At 50.0% G+C, this 13,136-nt stretch overlaps 1 long non-coding RNA gene across 1 annotated transcript; it reads right to left on the bottom strand.

Moving 5' to 3' along the window:
- Positions 1-818: 818 nt before the first annotated feature.
- On the bottom strand, positions 819-3,256 carry LOC132250259 (uncharacterized). Its single transcript, XR_009461919.1, has 2 exons — positions 3,168-3,256; positions 819-2,959 (listed from the first exon to the last, which is right to left on the bottom strand). It is a non-coding gene; the product is annotated as an uncharacterized LOC132250259 (long non-coding RNA).
- Positions 3,257-13,136: the final 9,880 nt, after the last annotated feature.

The following is a 13,136-nucleotide window of genomic DNA, read 5'->3' as shown; positions in this document are numbered from 1 at the left end:
TCACCATTACAAAGACGAGCTGCTTCATCCTGCAGTTTGGGAGGATTTCCTGAAATGTGATCTAACTCTGCTTATCTCTATTTAACTCATTGGCCTTTGTCCTCTGACAGGGAAAATAATTTGTCTCTGTGTCTTTTGCAGTACAGAATTCCTCATGTAAAAATAGCCGTCATGTTCCTCAGTATCTTTAATCTCATTTTTTCCAGTTTTTCTTACCAGATTCCTTCCAACTTTCTTCATGCAACTTCTTCTCCAGCCTCTTCATCATCTTTGCCACTCACCTTTTGATCCTTTCCACCATCTCTGCATTCTTCTTAAAAGGCAATGCCCAGATATAGACAGATTATTCCAGCGGTGTACTAACCTGTGCTGAACAGACCAATACTACCAAATCCTGTGTCTTACAGACAGCTTCTGTTTATTTATCTGACACTTCTGTCCCCTGCTTAAGACACATCTTCATGTTGCTGATTCCCACTGAATTTGTGATGCACCAGAACCCCCAGTTCCAGGCTAGCACTGCTACGGCTGAACAAGTTATCCCCCATTCTGCATTTTCTCTTTATGCCTTTCTCCTATTTATTTGCAACCAGACCCAGCTGTCTGCTGCTTGCAAAAATGGCTCAGGGTTGGTGGGGTAAGGGTGGGGCCCTTGCTCCTCATACTATGACACACAGCCTTCTGGTCCCTGACTCTCCCTGCTGATCCGTGGCTTTCTCTCAGACAATTACCTTCTGGTCTAGCTCCTGGAGAGGGTCTTTACCTCTTTACAAGGGAAAAGGGTACATTCAAGAACAGCAAACATCAACACCATCAGCTCTTCTTCAACAAACCAACATTTATTGGACAACAGCAATAGGTGGATCCAGGATATACTCAAGCAGGGTTATGGCACATCATTCCTCAGATCACATAGGCAAGATGTTGCTGGAGCCCCCAGATTGGTGAGGGACACTGAGGAGCTGGGCAGGGAGCCCTGAATCAGCAGTGAAGCAAATATTTACTCACTGAATAGTTTATAATTCCTTCTAACAACTTCTAGCTCTACATTACCCAAGTCCTCCTTTCCCCACTAATTTACCTGATCTCCAGCCCTCTGGCTACCTCATTTATCACTCATTGTTTTGCAAATATTCTTAGCAATTATTTCAAAATGTATTTTCCCCAGGTCTGTCCACACCTTGGACTGAATGTCATCAGGTCTGGCTGACTTCACTGCCTGCACATTTCTCACAAATTTGCTCTCACTTCCTTTACCCCTCACAATCTCCCATCCTTTCCCTTTGTTTGCATTCCTCTGTAGCAGGGGCATGCTCCTCTCCCTTAGATCAGGGTCCTCAAACTCATGTGGCCTGGATCAGGACTCCAGGGCTTCTTGCAGGCCACATGACCCATCACCAGATCTAGGCTGTGGTGTTTCCCATCATGGCTGCAAGAGACACTGAGTCGGCACCTACAGCCAAAGAGTCAATATTGCTGACGCTGCTGAACTCTGATGTGGGTCCTACAAATTGTGGTCCCTGTGCAGCCTTCCTTTAGAATAGCCCTTCCTTCCATTGGCTCTATGTAGCTCCTTGTCAGTCTCTGCTGATTCCTCTTATATCTACCCCCCCTCCCCCGGTAGGGATCCCCTGACATTGAACTTCCAGTGGTCTGCCCTTTAGGAACTGCCAGCATTCTGGGACACTTCTTACTTTACTCTGTCTGTGCATCAGCCCTGAATTACCTTCTGTCCATGCTGGCTGACATTTATTCTGGGAAGTCTGGGCCCTGGCTGGGCCTTTGGCCTGCTTTCCTTTCCTAAGGGTCATCTGTGCTATCCTAACATGACTGCTTCCCCCAAGGACTCCTCACTACCTCCATGTCCATACCCTGTTCTGTCCTATTGGCTTGTACCTAGTTCAAGACAGAAGCGGCTCCACCACCCCCGGGTGGTCTACTCCAACAGAACAAATCCCATGACCTCATGGAGAGCTTGTTTCAGGAGGGAGAAAAATGACTGAGAGTGGCATTGGGAATGAAGTGGGCACTTTGCCCCCTTGCAGGAGAGTCATCAGTGAGGGGATGCTGGGTACTATACACAGGGAGCTACACCACTGCTTTCTCTTCTGTGTATGGCACAGATCTGCCATTTCCTCCAAGGGTAAGAATTAGCTCCTTGTAGAGCAGAAGTAAATGGAGATGTCTGCCCCTCCCCAACAACTACAGCCTTGGCCACGACTGTTTTCAGTCTATTTGATCCAAGGACCAAGAGTCCTCTGCTTCTGCTGTGACATGCATCTCCACTGGCAATTGTCCCAGGGCGGTGTCATGGTGGGAGTGAAGAGTTCTGCATGCCCCTGAGTGGGAATATCCTGAGACACATGATTGCACAAGAGCTGTGTCTCTCCTTAAACTATATCCTGCTTAGTTGCTGAAGCCTGCAGGGCATCCTTCTACTGCCCTTCACCAGGGGAAATTTGGTGCTGAGCCTCCAGGATAGTTACTCCCAGCCCTTTGCCCAAAAATATAAATCTTAGGGAGACAGAAACTCGGCTTCACTTTTGCTGTACAGACTTTACTGTGACTGTGGCTGACTTGTGGAGGGAGGGAGGCAAGATGAGCAGGGCTTGTTAGATTTTGCACAGCTGTGAGGCAGGAAAGGCACACTGTGCTTTGCTAGTTGCACAGAAATACACTGCAGAGTCTTCAGCTGCTCCAACCATAATGTCCAGGGAGGACTTGAAAGTATTTGTTTGCTTCCATTTGAACCTTTCTTTGAATTTAGCTTCTATCTCTGCTTCGTTTCCCGTTATCTGCTGGGCTACAAACTCCAGCTCCCCGCCTGCACCTTTCTGCTGCTGATACCACAGGATTGCATACTTGTTACTGTCATCGTGTTCACAGGGGAGGCTTGCCGTGGTCCTGTTCATGATGGCAATGAACTTCTTCTGAGTCACTGTCACCCCAGTGCACAGACCTACAAGGGAGATCCCAAGAGGCAGGGTGAGCAGGGATCACGGAAGGGAAAACAGCCCCCACTTTATCTCTCTGCCTCACATTCTCCCCCTGGGGCCTGGCACCAGGCTCTGCTCAGTGGTTTAGGGCAGGCAGTAGTGAGAAGAAATGCCAGAGCAAGATCTGCACTGCCCTGGACTCCCCAGCTCACCCACAACTACACGGCCTACCTGCCAGCAGCTGCAAGCCACAGGAGACCCCCAGCACCAGCCACATGGCATCTGCTGCAGACACCAGACCCACTCCAGAGTCTAAGCCAGCCAGGACGGGAGGCAGGGTCTTTCTTGGAGGTGGAGCTTTGCAAGGGGCTGGTAGTAGGAGGAGCTGGGGTAGGAGAGGCCCTGTTGGAAAGCAGAGCCAGAGGGTGTGCAGCTGGACTCAGCCCTGGAGCAGGGTCCTGCAGCTGCTTCTCCCAGGGTGATAGGCAGTAGGGCTGTGTGAGGCTTTGGACAGAGCTTCAGATCCAGAGAAGCTTTGGATGCTTCGGGGTCCAAAGCAGCACATCTGGGTCGAAGCGCTGCCTCGTTCGGCTCCCCGAAGCAGCTCGGAGCTGCCTCGTAGACCCGGCCATAGGGTATAATGGGGAAACAATAAAATACCTATAACTTTGTTGTTTTTTGTCTGATTTCGATAAAATGTTCAGGGGTGGTAGACTCTGCAGAGAGCATGGAGGTTGCTGAGTTTCAAGAAGATTGGTTTAGGGGTTTGGGGGGAACTGCACCCCAAATTCTTGAAAGCAAAATTCCTGTCACGTCTTTGTTACAACACGGGGGGGGGGGGGGGGGGGGGGGGGGGCAAAACTGCAGGACTGGTAGCTCTTGCTGAGGCCACAAAGCCTGAAAAGTTTCAAGAAGATTGGTACAGGGGTTTGGGGGGAACTACCCCTCAAGCTGTGGAAAAGTAAAACTCGTGCCATGGGTAACACTGTGTGCGCTAAGGCACAGCCGGGTGACCGCTGCAGGGATGGTGGCCCCTGCTGTGGCCCCTGCCAGCTGTAGAGGAGATCAGTGCAGGGGGGTTCTGGGGTCCTGCACCCCTAGCTGCTGATGGACAAAACTCGTGCCATGGGTGCTTGTGGGACTGACTGTCTCTGTCTTGGGGCATGGCCTGGCTGGTAAGCTACTGTGGTACCAGTTACCAGCAAGGACACTCCTCCAGAGAGGTAGATCGCACGTTTGAAAGAGCCACCTGGATACCATGTGAAGAACTGCTGCAGTACAGAAGAAAAACACCCACAAATCACACACCGCTGGTTATGACCTATCACCCATCCCTTGAACCTGTACAGAAAATCCTCAAAAAATTGCAACCTATATTAGAAAAAGACCCTATTCTTTAAAAGATCTTCCCAGAGCCACCCATCCTAGCCTTTAGACAAGCACCGAACCTCCTCAACCTCAACACCAGAAGCAAACTTCCTCAAGCCCAGAACACACCAAAAGGATCCAGACCGTGCCATGACAAGAAATGCAAAACCTGCCCCCACATCTCCACCACCTCCACTATTACTACACCCCACAACAGAGCCATCAGCATCCCAGGATCTTACAGCTGCACCTCCAGAAATGTAGTATACCTCATCCAATGCACCAAATGCCCTGATGGAAGATATGTAGGAGAGACCAAACAACAACTGCGCACCAGAATGAACGCACACCGGAAATCCATCAAAGACAGAAACACCCAATTACCGGTGGGGGCACATTTCTCACAGGAGGGCCACTCTGTCTCCAATCTCTCAGTCCTGATCCTCAAGGGAAATTTACACAACACATCCCAGAGACGAGCCTATGAGCTCCATTTTATCAACCTGCTGGATGCTAGAGATCAGAGACTAAACATAGACATTAGATTTTTGATACATTACAATCTGCCTGGCAAGTGACTCCCCAGCCCAGCCCAGCCCCTGGCTTCTTTACTTTTCATTCCATCCAGGAAGAGCACACACCAACTGCAGAAGCTTCGCTAGCCTGACGAAGGGTTTTTGAACCCGAAAGCTTGCTTAATAACTATTCTCCAACCATTTGGGTTGGTCTAATAAAAGATATCAAATTCACCCAAGGAACCTTGTCAGTCAATCATGATTCACTCAGGGACCAGCTCAATACACAGGACCTAGCTAATGTAGCCAGTTAATTGCCATCAATTAGCACCTACAAAACCAGGCTAAGGAGAGGAAAGAATCAATGCAGACAATCAACTGCCCCAAGACAGACACAGTCAATCCCATAATCACCCATGGCAGGAGTTTTGCCTGTCAGCAGCTAGGGGTGCAGGGCCCTGGAACTCCCCTGCACCGATCTCCTCCACAGCTGGCAGGTATCATGGCCACAGCAAGGGCCACCATCCCTGCAGCTGTCACCCCACTGAGACTTAACACACACAGGGTCAAACATGTCACAATTTTTGCTTGTCTGCAGCTTGAAGTGCAGTTCCCCCCAAATCCCTGCACCAATCTTCTTGAAACTTGGCAGGCTTTGTGGCCTCAGTAACAGCTACCAGCCCTGCAGTTTTGACCCCCCTGTGTTGTAACACACAGCCATGACAGGAGTTTGGCTTTCAAGAATTTGGGGTACAGTTCCTCCCAAACCCCTGCACTGATCTTCTTGAAACTTGGCAGGTTTCATGCTCTTAGCAGAGGCTACCATCCCTGCAAGTACATCCAAATCGGACAAAAAACAACGAAGTTATAGATATTTCATTGATTCCCCATTATACCCCATGGCCGGATCTCTGAGGTGGCTGTGAAGTTTCAGCTGGATCAAGGCAGAAACCCAGTCCGGAGCTCCAGATCGGATCCCTTCCATCCTAAGTGGCCAGATCCAAAGCTGGATCAGATCACTGCCAACTCGTACAGGACTAATAGGCAGACCCTGGACACACACAGCTCTGAAAAAGGTTGGAAGTGCTGGCACAAGGGGAATAGCCTTAGCCCAGCTTCCATGCACACAGCCTGCTTCACTGGAAAAAGTTAACCAGGAGCTGGCCAAGGTGTGACATGTTCCTGCATCTCAGCTCCCTCCTTCCCTTGCCTTTTGCATAGGAGATGTCTACTTGCCTCTTACTCTCAGGGCAGAGCTTGGTAGTAGAGAACAATCCTCTCTGTCCAGAGCAGCCCCAGGTGCCTTCCAGGGCAGGGTGAGAGGTTACCCCTGTCAGAGGCAGGTGATGGGAGATCTGCAGGGATCTGGGTTTTCCATTTCCTACAGAAGAACAGTGAAAAATGTGAATTTTCCCCTTTACCCAAGGAAATGGTGGATTTTTCATTTTAATGGAGAAACCCACAGATTTTGCACTTTTACAAAGAGCTCTCTGCAGGCTGGCAGAGTTCCAGCCTGCAAGGGACTGGAGGGAGTAGGAGTAGGGTGGCCAGGCATGGGGTGCCATGTGCATGTATATGCACATGAGGTAATGCTGAGGTTGCTCATGGGTTTGCAGGCCTTGAGCATCTGCAGCCAGGGGAGATTTGATCTGTCCTCTCTCTTTTCTGCTTTTCACATGCTGCGTTTCTCTGGCATGTGCTAGTGTATTTAGCAGGAGGCAAGTGGAGGCATAAGCCCCCAGCTCTGACATAAAGTGCATGGGCAACTAGTGCCTCCCAAGTCAGGGGAGCACCAGATCACCTATGGTGGGGGTCACCCAGCAGCCAAGGGAAGCAGGGGGTCTCCCAGCAGCCAGCCAACTGCTGATCCAGCAGCAAACCCAGAAGTGCACTTCCGGTTTCACAGGTGGTGCTTCCAGGGGTGCAAGGCTGATCTCAGGGGGTGCAAGTACACCCATGTGCACCCACTACATGTCGCCAATGATCAAGTGGGTGCCAGAATGGATGTTAAGGGCATTCTGCATGGCTGTGACACCGAATCTAGGGCAGCCTCTTGCTGCTGGTGACTGGAATTGACAGCACTGCCCTTGTGGCAGGTGGGGGCACGTGAGGGTGAGCTGCCATAGGGCAGAGGGGACAGGGCTGCAGCAAGGGGCTGTAATAGGGCATCCTGGACCTTTAAGAGCAATAGGTAGCCCAGACCCACATGTCTGCTGTGGGCTTTTAGGGAATCCCACAAGAACAGGGCGGGCAATTATTTCAGGTAGAAGGCCTCTTAACAAGGTTTGGTGAGCTTTGGCTGGCCACATGGGTAGCCATGCCCCTTGACAGGTGCCCTGCCCCCTGGTTGCCATCTTGGGACTGGAAGTCCCACCCCTTAACCTGTGACCTTTGCTACTGGAAATACTGCCCCTTGCCCCAAAATGCTCCTTTTGGACCCCACCCCACTCCTCTCATGGTGCAGCAGCAGCAACAAGTGGGGACACTCAGGGTGCTCATGCCTGGTGCAGGCGCTGGTACCTGGAAGCATGTGGCTGCCAGCACTACACATGGCAGCAAAGAGCACAGCATTAGTTGGGCTGCCTTTATCACCTGTGCTCCCTGTGTTGGCTACAAAGCACCAGCTCATGCGATCATCATAAAATTCTAGTTTATTGGACGGATACAAAAGTCAGATCATAAACCTTGGTGCTGATCCCCTCAAACACACACACATTCACAGTAGCTAGCTATGAACACTAAGCACCGGTGTCAAGATATACCTATCCCCAAGCACTGGAGTCTGCCGTCGATGGCCAGTCGAGGCTTCTTTCAGTGCAATGTTGCTTCAGCAGGGGGTTGCCAACTGGTCCTTCTGGCTGGACAGGCAGAGTGCAGGTCAGGTCAAAAAGGGTGCCATTGGGGGTCATTCTTCACTGCCTTTTATCCCTCTCTGGCAGAGTTTGGTGACTCCCCAATTCTTGGGCTTACCTAATCCAGGGGTCGTGGGCCTCGAGGGACATCCCTCTTGGCAGCTGCTGGATGGCAGCTGTCAGCCCCAGGGGTCATGTCCGCAGGTATGTGCAGTCTCAGGTGTCCATTGATGAATTTTGATTGATTCACTGATGTGATGAATAGAGTTCTGGAAGTGGTTGATCAGGGGGTATTTCAGCCCCAAGGGTCTGTTTCAAGTGCTGATTAGTTCAAACCAGGGCTTCTGCACCTTTAACAGTGAAATTTTAGGGTGTTCCTGGCTCTGTATTGATTTCCTCTCCTTGCTCTGTAGTTTTGTAGGTGTTAATTGCTGCTCATTAACTTGTTTATCCAGACTAGCTACTGTGTTACACAGTCAACCATGATTCATTCAGGGAGTAGCTCCATACTGAGATTCCTGCCTTTGCTAACATTGTTACATGGTACAACCTACTTTTAAACTTAAAGTACATTTGTAAAAGCATCTACAAGCTCTATTTTCACTAAAAGTACACCTTATATAAAAATAATAATAATATAATAAAAGAAAAAGAGACAGGAAGGAAGAAAAGGTAGAAAAGAGAAAGCATCCCCCAAAGGGGGCAAATACTGCAAAAGGGGCTTTTGCCACATGGAGGAGCTTCACGGGGGGGGGGGGGCGGGGCAGACAAAAAGGTTTCTTGTTACACCTGCTGCCACTGGGTGCCAGCGCCTGCCTGGCGCGAACACACCGAGCACCCCTGCCGGCTGGTCCTGCTGCCGCTACTGCCTGTCAGGGATGTGGGTAATGCGGGGAGTGTAGGGGAGTCCCCACCCTTCCTCATACCCACTCCATGCCCACTGGAGCTTCGCACTGCCACCAAGCCCTGGGCATGGGCTCTGCGCTGCTGCTAGCCCTACCCCACACTCCTGCCCAGCTCTGCCCCTGCCCCCACTGCTTCCCTACCTGCTACCTGGAGAAAGCAGGATGCCAGGGAAGTTGAGCAGGTTCCCTGAAGGCTGCAGCAGCAGTAGCAGCAGCCTTGCTCAGCAGCTGTGTGCTGGACCAGCCAGGCTCTTCCACCCCAAGGGTGGGAATGAGGCACAATAGGGTATGTTGTGGGGGAGTTTATATGTGGGCAGCTCACTCCCACCCTCATAGGTAGAAGAGCTGGGTGGGGTACAAGTAGTTGGTGGGCTGGATGAAAGTGCCTGGAGAGCCAGATGCAGCCCCCAGGCTGTATTCTGCCCGCCTCTGCACTAGGAGCTTCAAACTCCAGCAGGGAGACCAAAGGGTAATGAACTGGGATAGAGAACAGTCTGGAGGCAGGAGCGGAGCACCTTACCAGATGCAACTCTGCAGGCCTGTCCAGGTGTGTGTCTCAGTCACTTGTCCCGTCACCCCATGTGAATTGACACACTGACTGTGGCTGGTGTAACCCAAGAGAGTCACTGCTCTGAACTGAGAGGGCAAGGCCCAACTCTCTGTGTCTCATAGAAATTATAGAAAATTAGGATCAGAAGGGATCTCAGGATGTCATCTAGTCCAACCCCCTACTTAAAGTAGGACCTTCCTCAACTAGATCATCCTAGCCAAAGCTTTGTCTTGACAACCTCCAAGGATGGAGATAGCACCACCTCTCTGGGTAACCTGCTCCAGTGTTTTACTACCCTCCTAGTGAGAAAATTCTTCCTAATATCTATCCTAAACTTCCCTTGCTGCAACTTGAGACTGTTGCTTCTGGTTCTGTCATCTGCCACCACTGAGAACAGTCTAGCTCCATCCTCTTTTGAACCAGTTTTCAGGTAGTTGAGGGCTGCTATTAAGACCCCTCTCCCAAGGCTGTGTGCGGTTGCTCAGTCCTTAGCCTGTGCCAGCCGATGCAGATGAGCTTGGAGCTCTAGACCAGAGGAGGCAAGCTCTGTTGCTAGATGCTGCTAATCTCTGAAAAGTCCATTTTCTTTGGGGGAGGTGTCCGCTGGGCCAGCTCGAAGAGGCAGCTCTTATTGGGCTGGAGAATGTATTCTGTGTGTGGGGTGGGAGAAGGAGAGGCTCATTTGGAGCACCCTTTTACCCCACAATTCCTGTGACTCAGGAGAGAGGTGCTTAACCCTCTTACTGCCCTCAGCTCCTGCCCTGCCCACACACACAGTGATGCCCTGCCCTTCACCTGCTGGGTGGGCTGGGGGAGCTTTGCTCTTAGCAGGAAGCTACAGTCAAAATGAAGGTTTTTGCCCAAGGACTAGGTGTATCTGATTCACTGTGTCTGTACTGCTGGCACAGAAATACACTGCTGAGTCCTGGGGCTCCACAGCAGAGATGTTCAGGTGAAAGACCTTTGCCTCCAACTGAGATGCTGTGAATCGATCAGAAATGTTGCCTCTCTCTGCTTCTTTTTCATTGTAGAAATAAAAGACCAGCTGCAGACCTTGACCCACATCTTGCTGGTACCAGAACATGGCATAGTGCCCATCGGTTTGTTCACATTCCAGCAGGGCTAAGCCCCCCTTCTTCAGCACCAGGCTCTGTGTTTGGCTGATCCGAGCATCCAGGAGTCCTGTGGGGAGACAGACAGACACATGGAACAGAGTTCAACAGACATGTAGCTCCAAGGCATTGGGTTAGGTGCTGTATTCTGCAGACACCAGGACAGGGATTCATGTCTCATTAAGGACTTACCCACTGCTAGGAGGCAACAAGCCACACACCAAACTGCCCACATCCCAATCTGTGACTGACTGGGCTGGGGGCACTCCTTAACACAGGGTAATACACAGATCTGCTCGTCACACTTGGGTCCTCCCATGGGCCTGAAGAATGGGGGTGGGCCCTGCCTAGTTTGTCATCACCAGGTTCTTCCCCCAGAACAGTCACAGTTCTGCCAGAGGGGCCTGTGCCTCTGGAGAAGGATTCACAGCTATCATGTCTGAATCATTCCTTCCACACAATGTTTCTGGGAGTTGTGAATGTGGAAGAGGCCTTGGGGTCACCTGAAATGCTCGCAAAGATGTGGCATGTCCTGCTCCTGAACCACCCCAGACAGGTTCTATCCAGCCCCTGGTTGGAAACCTCTAGCTTCTGAGAGTGCACCCCTGCAAAGGCAAACTTGGGAGGATTTCCTGAAATGTGATCTAACTCTGCTTATCTGTGCTTAAAAGCATTGACTCTTGTCCTCTATGGCAGGGAAAACAATTTGTCTCTATGTCCTATGCAGCAGAATTTCCCAAATATGAAAAGAGCTCGTATGTTCCCCATGTCTATTGTCTCCATTTCTCCAAGTTTCACCTATCAAATTCCCTCAACCTGTTCTCATGTATCTTCCATTCCAACCTCTCTATAATTCTCATCACTCCCTTCTGGATTCTTTCAACCATCCCTTCAGTCTTCTTAAAAAGCACTGCCAAGATATAGACAGTCTGCTGGGATTTATTAGAAGGGGGTTATGGCACATCACCCCACAGACCACAGGGGGATGGAAGCGAGGTGTGGCTGAAGCTCCCGGATAGATAAGGGACACTGGGGAGCTGGGCAGGGAGAAATGAATCAGCAGTGAAGCAGATATTTACACACTGAGCATGTCTACATGTGGCGTTTACTGTGCAGTTGATGACTTAGCTGTGTGGTAAATGTGTCCGTGTCTACACTGTTGGCACTGGGTTGATGACCCAGATACCTCGTTCTGGGCAGACCCAAACTTTTAAACCAACCACAACCTCTCCATTCAATAATGGACACATTATTGATATACAGTGATAGCATATAAGAATAATGCAAACAATTTTATATCTACCATTCCTAGGGCTGTCACAAGAGGGAAGGTACATCTGGCCAGGTTACAAGCTTCACCCTGAGGTTCATTTTTGAATGTCAGATGTCAGCATCCTGGAAGTCGAGGGCCAAGGCTTACCCCTGTTCCCCCAGCAGGGTGGGTGAGATGGGCTGGTGGTATGCCCCTTGCCCACTGTGGCCTCAGGTTTCCCTCTCAGGGACCCTTTGTTGCTCTGAAATCTTTCCTTTTGTATTCTTTCTTCCCTCTGATAGCTCTTCATTCCTCGGCATCATTAATTAGTTTCCCTGTGGTTGTCGTACTGTCCATGTGCTGTCCTTTCAGCATATTCCTTTGTTCTAACAAACCCATCATATGCATACATCTTAATTTTCTTATTTACCCATCCTTTTAATTTGGTCTGTTCACCAAAGCTGGAAATCTCAAGGGCTCTGCAGTTTGGTGCTGTGACCTAATGCCACCTTATCTCATATTATGGAACAGTGTGGTACGTGTCAATTTTCCAGCCTGTGTGTCTGCTGGCTTCAGACAGAGTGGGTCTTGAAGGAAACTTTGTCACAAACAGACTTTTGAAACCAATTAACCCGTGCTGTTTCTCTGGATCATTATTCTAATCCAATACCTACTTTACTTACAAGCCAATTCCCCAAAGCAAACCTCTAAATACCATTTTGTAGCCATCATATACATGCAGGGCTATTAGGCTAGAGTCCCAAATTTACTCTGCAGCAGGATAGTACTTGTAAATACAAGTATTATCCTGCTGTGGAGTAAAAAAACTCCATAGCAGTGCACATTGGATGGGCTGGCTAGGGCACAAGGGTGCTTCAGTGTGGGGGCTGCCTGTTGGCTAGCCCCATGCTGAAGTAGCCTTGTGTCCCAGCCAGCCCCTTTGCAGCATGTTGAGCCAGGGGGAACAGTCCCAGGGTGGCAGACTGACCCCCAGAGCACCCTGCCAGCTGAGGTTGTTCCGACCTGGTTCCACATGTTGCGTATGAATACACATTAGAGCGTATTGCTCCAGAGTTAATTGTTCCTGGGTGCATGTTCAAATAGCACACCTGGGTGCAATAAACTCCATAGCAATAAGTCCTGGAGTTTAGTCATGTGCATTAATAGCACATGTAAACACTTCCACTGAATACTTCCTAGTTCCTTCTAAGAGTTTCCCAGTTCTGCACTTCCCCAAGTCTTCCTCTTCCTGCTTTTTAGTAGTAGACACTTATTTAACATGTCTCCAGTCCTCTGGCACCCCCAGTTATTTTACATGGGCATGCAAATATTCCTGATAGTGGATCCAGAATTTTCTCAGGTCCATCCACACCTTGAACTAAACTTCATCGAGTCTGGCTGACTTCATTTCTTGCACATTTCTCAAAATGTTGCTAATACTTTCCTTACTTCTCAATATCTCCTGGCCTTCCCCTTCTTTGTTTACATTCCACTTTGGCATGGGCATGTTCCTCTCCCTTAGATCAGGGAACTCAAACTAATTTTGCCCTATGAGATGGATCTGCAGCACAGGGTTCCTCCTAGACCAGACCACCCATCTCCTGATCCAGACTATGGGGCTTCACATATCAGCACTGCCGCTGAGA

The sequence above is a fragment of the Alligator mississippiensis genome, chromosome 4, assembly GCF_030867095.1.
Source record: "Alligator mississippiensis isolate rAllMis1 chromosome 4, rAllMis1, whole genome shotgun sequence".
Classification (NCBI taxonomy): domain Eukaryota; kingdom Metazoa; phylum Chordata; order Crocodylia; family Alligatoridae; genus Alligator; species Alligator mississippiensis.
Note: the sequence above shows the minus strand (reverse complement) of the source record. Positions and strands in the feature narration are given on the sequence as shown.